Source organism: Oncorhynchus nerka, linkage group LG10 (assembly GCF_034236695.1).
Source record: "Oncorhynchus nerka isolate Pitt River linkage group LG10, Oner_Uvic_2.0, whole genome shotgun sequence".
Taxonomy (NCBI): domain Eukaryota; kingdom Metazoa; phylum Chordata; class Actinopteri; order Salmoniformes; family Salmonidae; genus Oncorhynchus; species Oncorhynchus nerka.
Genome location: NC_088405.1, coordinates 22803345 through 22812794, shown reverse-complemented (window position 1 = coordinate 22812794; position 9450 = coordinate 22803345).

Genomic DNA, 9450 nt, shown 5'->3' with positions numbered 1-9450 from the left:
TCATCCAACAGTGAGGTTGTTTTTTCTGTTGCTTAGGGGTTGTTTTGTGGCCTGTTATAACTCGGTTTTGCTGGCTGAGAGAGAGACAGAGAGAGTCTGCTTAATTAGACACATGTGTAGCCATTGTCTGGTACCTGTGGATGTGCTGTGTGAGTGGTGGAATCTGGAGCTGTGCTGAAAAGATTGGCCATGTTGACACACAACAGTTTATCTATGACATGCTGAGAGCAGGACATCAGCCTTGGCTTTACCATGTCAGCTAAACAGCTCCAATGTTCCCAGGAAAAAATTTCAACAATGTCAAATGAAAAATTAGCTTCGGGTCATGATTTAAACATAAGAAAGTTCTGAAAATGTTTGACTGTTCCCTGGGCATAGATTATTCTCAGAACACATCTGGTCAAATTCAAGGTAATCCCACTTGAAATATTCTAGGAACGAAACATGGAATGCAAAAACAGATAAATTCAGATGCATAAACACAGAAAACGTGACAGAAAGGAGGGTAAATGTCATGCATTGCACTTTTCCACAGGGACGCAAGAAAATAGTATCCAATGGCTGTAGTTATGGCCTTTCCCTGGACGCAGGAGGGGGTTGTTTAGTTGCAATGGGTAGAAAGAGAGCCAACGGGGTTGACCTTTCCAATCCCTCAGATTAGAGAAAGCTTCACAATTATTACATCAAGTTGTTCAGTTTTATTTTCAGAAATCACCTCAAAAGCCCCGTTTATACCTGGTTCTAATATGCGTCATTTGTCCTGTTCTTCTCCTCATTCCGATTGTGCCCACATTTTTAGACAGGTGTAGATGATTAAAAATCACATTGTGAACTGATTTTGATCAGATCTTATAAGTGTACAGTGAACTGGCGTGATCAGGACAATATCAGGACGCATGTAAGCGGCAGGTATAAACAGGGCTAAAATGTCACTGCTGTGGTGGTTTCAACAGTATATCAGTTGTCACCTGGTACTTCATGTAAGTCTGTGTTTCTTGCAGGTATTTTCTTCATCTCAAGATGGACAGAAATAACGAGTATGGGATAACATGTGATACAGACATTGACAGAACGCAGCAGCAGCAGCATCAGCAGCTGAGATAAACGTACATTGAAATGGGTCTGAGTGATGTTGAAAATGAGCACTGAAGATGTTCATGCTACTTTTGTGGCGAGTATCTTGGATTGATATGTATCTTTTATATTAATCCGGTCCACATTTGACATAGTCATTTATCAGACACTCTTATCCAGAGTGACCACCTAGTCAGCTAAGGGATTCGAAACAGCGCCCTTTCGTTTACTGGCCCAACGCTCTTACCTGCTACCTGCCGCCCAGACAGTTATATCATAACAAGACATGTTACATATTGTACATACTGTAGTCAGACATGGGTAATCTCTCGTGGACAGATACACGTAACATTGATCAAGCATCTAACGCAACTAGTCAAGATTTCAGTCCTGGGTTTCTGAGACGAATATGTATTGGGGCGGCTGGATAGCCTAGTGGTTAGAGCGTTGGACTAGTAACCGAAAGGTTGCAAGTTCAAATCCCCGAGCTGACCTGTCGTTCTGACCTGTCGTTCTGCCCCTGAACAGGCAGTTAACCCACTGTTCCTAGGCCGTCATTGAAAATAAGAATTTGTCCTTAACTGACTTGCCTAGTAAAATAAAAAATAAAAAAAATGTTCCAAATAATACCAATGTTATGTAAACCCCCCCCCGAACGCACACGCACAATATCATATAAAAGCGAAAAATGGCTAAAGGTGGATAATGCCTTTTCAGGCAAAAAGGTATAAATGTCAAACAAATGCAATACACAACCTTGAAATGAAAAAGCCCTCTGGCAAAAAAAGGGAACAGTAAAATAAAGATATTGAGCATTAGTTCTCATAAATGTGGGGAATTAGATGTTTGATAATGAGAATCAAACTGCAATTCACATTGGAGATGTGCTTACTAAGAAGTGTTACCTAATCTATTGGCCTAGACCTTGAGGAGGCTTCAATATAGTGCTGACCTAAAGGAACTTTGGCTATGGAGATGACCTTTAACTGCACTTCAAGAAAACACTGGACTATCAGCAGAAGTACCTGAAGACATCTTTCAGGCAATTAACAAGGCTAAAATGGTCTAACAAAATAGTATTGTAAGAGACTGGTCTAATGAGGAGATTGGTGAACGTGATGAGCTAGCTCTATAAGGGAGTCGTATTGAAACTCATTTTGTATAAAGCTGGCCTTGCACAGGACGTGTCTAATCTAAAAAAGTTAGTATTGGAAGAAGCTATTACAGTAGTTATTACAGTAGTTATGTGTCCCTGGGCAGAGTTAATATTGGAAGAAGCTATTACAGTAGTTATTACAGTAGTTATGTGTCCCTGGGCAGAGTTAATATTGGAAGAAGCTATTACAGTAGGTATTACAGTAGTTGTGTCCCTGGGCAGAGTTAGTATTGGAAGAAGAAATTACAGCAGTTATTACAGTAGTTATGTGTCCCTGGGCAGAGTTAATATTGGAAGAAGCTATTACAGTAGTTATTACAGTAGTTGTGTCCCTGGGCAGAGTTAGTTTTGGAAGAAGCTATTACAGTAGTTATTATAGTAGGTATGTGTCCCTGGGCAGAGTTAGTATTGGAAGAAGCTATTACAGTAGTTATTACAGTAGTTGTGTCCCTGGGCAGAGTTAGTATTGGAAGAAGAAATTACAGTAGTTATTACAATAGTTGTGCCCCTGGGCAGAGTTAATATTGGAAGAAGCTATTACAGTAGTTATTACAGTAGTTGTGTCCGTGGGCAGAGTTAGTATTGGAAGGAGAAATTATGGTACACTATTTTAGTTGAGATGAAGACAACAGATAATACTGAGTAGCAGAAATAACCTCAACATTCATTCTGACCACACTGTCTGTCTGCATTGTGCCTCAGGCCTGACCATTCCCAGAGCACCGCAGCAGGAGAGAGCTATCACTTACAGCAACGCTGTCCCAGTGAAGATCACCATCACACCAGTGGTAAAATACTGTTTAATGAGCTCCCAATTTATGCCAGTCCATCTGTATCCAGAGGCATACACTAGAACTATGCACTGTGTGTGTGTGTGTGTGTGTGTGTGTGTGTGTGTGTGTGTGTGTGTGTGTGTGTGTGTAACCTCTAAAAGAAAAAGGGTTCATATTGAAACAAAAAGGTTTGAATTCTATGATATTGGCACAGCTAGTGACATTAATTTGTAAACATTTAGAAAAAATAACTCCACAAAATTTTGAAAAAGTCAAGTGGTGTTAATACTTTCTGAAGGCACTGTATATTATTTCAACAACATCTATTACAACCCTGAAATTTAGAGCGATTTGGTCAGATATTGCTCCCTTCATCCAGCCTTACCATGTCAATCTTTGCACTAAACGGATCATAAAGATTGCTGTTATTAGTGGAGACCACACCCATACTCTGAATAAGTCTGCAAGTAAATTCTGAAACTACTTGATAGGTTTTAAAAACTGAAAAGACGTCATGGGAGCATCAAACACTTCAAGTCTCCTTACACAAGCATTAATTCACATCTATAAAAAAATGTCACATGTGGGTTGCTGTATCTCACTGAAACCCCCAGGGGCAGTTAATGGCATGTGGAAAAATGGTTTATGAATACTAATAAATGTTAAGGCTGTAATTATTCCACTGTTTTATAATCCCTAATGAGGCTAGTTTACAACCGTACTGTATATCCCTTCAAATGATATTGTAAAGATATACTGACCTGGATGAATCTTGCTCACAAATGAACTTGTATTCCACAGTTCACATAACAATGTAACCATTTAAAAAAAATGGATGTAGTTCTGTCCTTGAGCTGTTCTTGTCTATTAATGATCTGTATTATGTCATGTTTAATGTTTTGTGTGGACCCCAGTAAGAATAGCTGCTGTTTTAGCAACAGCTAATAGGGATCCTTATAAAGTACCAAAGACCAATGTTATTGTCATGCATGGTAGCTCTTATGGGAAAATGTACTAATTGATTCAGATGAAACCCTGTCCAACGGCATGAACCAGTAACACTCAGTTTGGTCACACTTTATTTGGATAGTCCATCTATAGATGCTCTTCAGATGGTCAGACTATCTACAAACTACCTGTTGATAAGCAACTGCATGCTAAGGTTATGGTTAGGGTTAGAATAAGGGTTAGGGTAAGGGCTAAGTTTAGGGTTAAAGTTAGGGCTAGGGTTAGTAGATAGTTAGTTGAAATGTTACTGATAGTCTGTAGAGCAGATGAAATATCCAAATAAAGTGTTACCGAAAGTCTTGACATAGAAGTCCCCCTCCCACACAGACCCGAAGACCCAGACTTTCCCATCACTCTTCCCAATCTCATCAGATACTAATTTGTCATTATATTCCATTTTTTCCTTTTCTCTTTGTTCTTGGTCTGATGTGAGGAGAAGGCCTCCTTTTGTTGTGGCGAAGAGCATGAAGTAAAACTGGTCAGGTTTGTATGGGATAGAACACAGAACCATTCTTCTGAGGCCACGGGGGTCCAGGGGACAACCATGTGCTTTGTAAGAGGGCCGGCCCTGCTCAGTCATTTACAGAGTGGAAATCACCCACTGCATTTGGAACATAATGGCGTAATGATGTAAAGATTGAGTTCTGGGTGTGGGATCAATCATGTGAACGTGGGTCGGTTGACCCCGAGTCTTCACAATGAGGTGAGAGTGTTCGGCCGGTCACAATCCATTTAAAGCAGGGGTGTCAAACATTCGGCCCACACGAGGGGGTTAAAAAATATAATTCCAGCATTCTCAAAATGGCTTGACATTAACCAGGTTTCCATCCAACCTTTTAATGTGAGTAAAGTTGGATAAAAAATGTCTTGACAGACCTGATGGAAACAGAAAATGTAACAGTATACATTCCAAATGTTGACAAAACGAAACATGCTAGAAAAAGTTGGATCATTTTGTAGCTACTACAACAATTGGATACCACGAAATTGGGGAGAAAAAGGGGTAAAATTCAACAACAACAAAAAATAACCATCATATCGAAGTAAATTTGGAGTCACGCGATGATATGTTGTGTGGTCCTTCCACTATGACTCGGGAAAGCGTGCAGTTTTTTAGGGTACTTATAAAATAAGTTATGATGAACTTCACAGGGTGGTGAAAGATGATGAGCTTGATGCTCCTTTCCAATAAATATTGAGGGTTTTATTCTGGTGACATGATGATCGATGCTCGGTCGCCATTTGACAAATAAAAAAATGTATTGCACTTTTGTCCATAATGATCTCATCATGTAGTTGGCTATACCTGCACTGTATCTGTGAGCTGTTGACTAGAGCGCAGGTGCCTGTACCAGTGTTTGCTATACCTATGCAACATTTTCTGTGACAAAACCATCAGTAGGCCTAGAGTTGAAAATGCAATGGAAACCCATTTAACTTGTATTCTTTATTCGGTACAAAGTTATTTATATCTGCACTACGTATTTACTATTTACGAGCAGACTTTTATCCCCAACAAGTCAATTTGATGGAAACACAACTATGATGGGAAATTGTGCATATTGTTTTTATGCGGATTTTTGAATATTTGCATGAAAATCTATCACCAGGTAGATGGAAACCTAGCTATAGACACCCTGAAGGAAACCTAGCTATAGACACCCTGAAGGAAACCTAGCTATAGACACCCTGAAGGAAACCTAGCTATAGACACCCTGAAGGAAACCTAGCTATAGACACCCTGAAGGAAACCTAGCTATAGACATCCTGAAGTAAACCTAGCTATAGACACCCTGAAGGAAACCTAGCTATAGACATCCTGAAGTAAACCTAGCTATAGACACCCTGAAGGAAACCTAGCTATAGACACCCTGAAGAAAACCTAGCTATAGACACCCTGAAGGAAACCTAGCTATAGACACCCTGAAGGAAACCTAGCTATAGACACCCTGAAGGAAACCTAGATATAGACACCCTGAAGGAAACCTAGCTATAGACACCCTGAAGAAAACCTAGCTATAGACACCCTGAAGGAAACCGAGCTATAGACACCCTGAAGTAAACCTAGCTATAGACACCCTGAAGGAAACCTAGTTATAGACACCCTGAAGAAAACCTAGCTATAGACACCCTGAAGGAAACCGAGCTATAGACAGCCTTCAGATGCTGGCTAGTGCGCTAGTCCAGTGTCACTTTGATTATGCCTGCACATCATGGTTCAGCAGTAGCCCCAAACATCTAAAGAATAAGCTACAGACCAGCCAAAACAAGCTTGTAACAATTCTACTTAAACTCCCCCCTCATACTCACCTGGAGGTCAAGCATTTTAAGCAGATGCCACTGAACTGTCATTGTTACAGTACACTTAAAACTTTTCATTTGTGTTTGCCATGCCAGTTGGCCCAGATATAGGTCAAGTTGTTATTTTGTGTTTGTAACATTTTCAAAACATTATCCATGACTAGGGTTGCACATTTTGGGGAATATTCAGGTGGAAACTTTCTGTTGGAATTAATGGGAATATGTGGGAATTAATGGGAATATTTGGGAATTAACGTAAATATATGCAAATTAATATAAATACCTCTTAAATGTAGATGTTTTTTGCACTGGATAAATTTACCATAACATATGGAGACAGAAACATAAACATTTGACCTTATCATAAGTAGACATAATTGCAAATGATTAAATCCTTCCAATAGAAATAAAATAACATTATAATATTTACAAATTGAACTTTAATTAAATGAGTTGACTCTTCACATTGGATGTTTTCACTAAACAACAAAAGAAAGGGAATATTGAATGATCCCCAATGATCCATCGCATCTCCCAAAAACGTTTTCAACATACAGTACATCTGTAAAATTATGTCTAGAAGTCTGGAAGTCTAGAAACTAAAGTTTTGGTTGTCTTCCTCTCAGGCTTCCATGTCTTCTCCCTGGACCTCCTCAAGGTCCACCTCTTGAACATCAGACTCTGAGGCCTCATCTTCACTGTCACTTTCCAACCTTGTTGAGGATGACTCTTTGTCAGGCTCAAAAAGCCAAACATTTGCACTGCTGGCCACCATTTTTTCAACCCTTGTATTGGTCAGCCTTTTGTGTGTATTGGTGTGTGTGTTCCCAAACAAGGACCAGTTGGGCTCTGAGGTGCCTGATGTTGGTGGGATTTGGATGATGATGGAGGCAACAGGGGAAAGAGCCTCAGATCCACAATGTCCCTTCCTCCAGGTGGCTGATGAGATATGTTGGCACGGCTGCCATATTGCATCTCTATCCCAAAGCCCTTGCTTGGAAGTGTACTTCACCAGACTGCCAAGAACCTTGTCCTCATCCAGGCCAAGGTGGCGAGACACAGCAGTGATGACAACATAGGCCTTGTTGATCTCTGCACCAGACAGGATGCTCTTGCCAGCATACTTGGGGTCCAATATGTACACTGCAGTGTGTATGGGCTTCAGGCAGAAGTCTTCATGCTTTTTGATGTATTTCAGAACTGCAGTTTCCTCTGCTTGGAGCAACAGTGAGGTGGGCAGGGCAGTATGGATTTCTTCTCTTACATCTGTAAGCAGAGTCTGAACATCAGACAGGATGGTATTGTCTCCCTCAATCCGTGTAATGGCTACTGCTATAGGTTCCAGGAGTTTCAGGCTGTTTACCCCACTCTCCAAAAATACATAATCCAGGAGGATCCTCTTGATGGAGCTGTCTATAGTGGCAGACTGTGATATGGCCATTTCTTGGGAGAGGCTCCATCCCCTCCAGGACACTGTCAAACATGATGACAACATCACCCCAACGCATGTTGCTGGGCAGCTTCAATGTGGTGCTCTTATTCTTCTCACTTTGCTTGGTGAGGTAGATTGCTGCTATAACTTGATGACGCTTCACATACCTAACCATTTCCTTGGCTCTCTCGTAGAGTGTATCCATTGTTTTCAATGCCATGATGTCCTTGAGGAGCAGATTCAATGCATGAGCAGCACAGCCAATGGGTGTGATGTGAGGGTAGGACTCCTCCACTTTAGACCAAGCAACCTTCATGTTCGCAGCATTGTATGTCACCAGTGCAAATACCTCCTGTGGTCAAAGGTCATTGATGACTGCCTTCAGCTCATCTGCAATGTAGAGACCGTTGTGTCTGTTGTCCCTTGTATCTGTGCTCTTGTAGAATATTGGTTAAAGGGTGGAGATGTAGTTAATTATTCCTTGCTCACGAACATTCGACCATCCATCAGAAATGATTGCAATAGTCTGCTTTCTCTATGATTTGCTTGACCTTCACTTGAACTCTGTTGAACTCTGCATCCAGAAAAATAGTAGATAAAGCATGTTTGGTTGGAGGGGTGTATGCTGGGCAAAGAACATTCAGAAATCTCTTCCAATACACATTGCCTGTGAGCATCAGAGGTGAATCAGTTGCATACACAGCTCGAAAAAGACATTCATCAGCCTTTCTCTGACTATGTTCCTCCATTGAGTGATTCCAGGAGGACCATGAGCTGTTGCTATCGATAAGGTGTCTGATTCATCATTTCCACCTCAAATTGTTGTAGAGGGACTTTTGTCAGAGGTTGCTTGTTGTTAGCTCTAAGGGAACTTTATGCACTTGGCTAGATAATTCTGCATCTTTGTTGCATTCTTCACATATGATTGGCACAGTATTTGCAAATGTACACAGCTTTTCCTTCTACATTAGCTGCAGTGAAATGTCTCCACACATCAAATAGTGCCCGTGGCATTTTCCTGTCAAAGACTAGAATTTCTTTTGTAATAAAAAAAAAAATCAATTTCATGTACAGATAAATAGTTAAGCAGTTAGATTAAACAATTCCTTTGTAAGATATATGTTTTAAAATGAAACATATATGGAAACAGATGAATGAACACCCCTCAGTAAGCGAAAACCCACATGGTAGCAAACACGAACTAGCAGAAATTGTTAACAAGTTAGAAATTATTTAAACACACTTTGCTGTAGGCTACTATATACCAGTTAACAACAAATAATGTATGTCATATAAGATAGTCACCCAACCAGCACTGTAATCAAAACTTACCAGAAAGCATGTAGTCCTTGGCTCAGACAGTGTAGTGTGGGCTCAATAGCATCTCATTAGTGTGCAAGGTCTTGAGAATCAGCTGTACATGTGATGGACGAGTGCACTGCACATGTGATGGAAGTATGCACTGTACATATAGAGGGTTGAAATTCCATTGAATTAGGGATAGTTTAACCTAAATATGCCAACAGACCGAGAATTGCCTTATGTGTATCCCACAAAAAAGATTCACTGCTATAAGCTAATTTTGATGAATTTAAGCAAAATCCCCCAAATTCCCAAGCTTAACTTCCCATTGAAGATTTTGGGAAAAATGATGGATATTTAGCGGAAAGTTTCCGACCCTTTGCAACCCTATCTGTGACATGTTT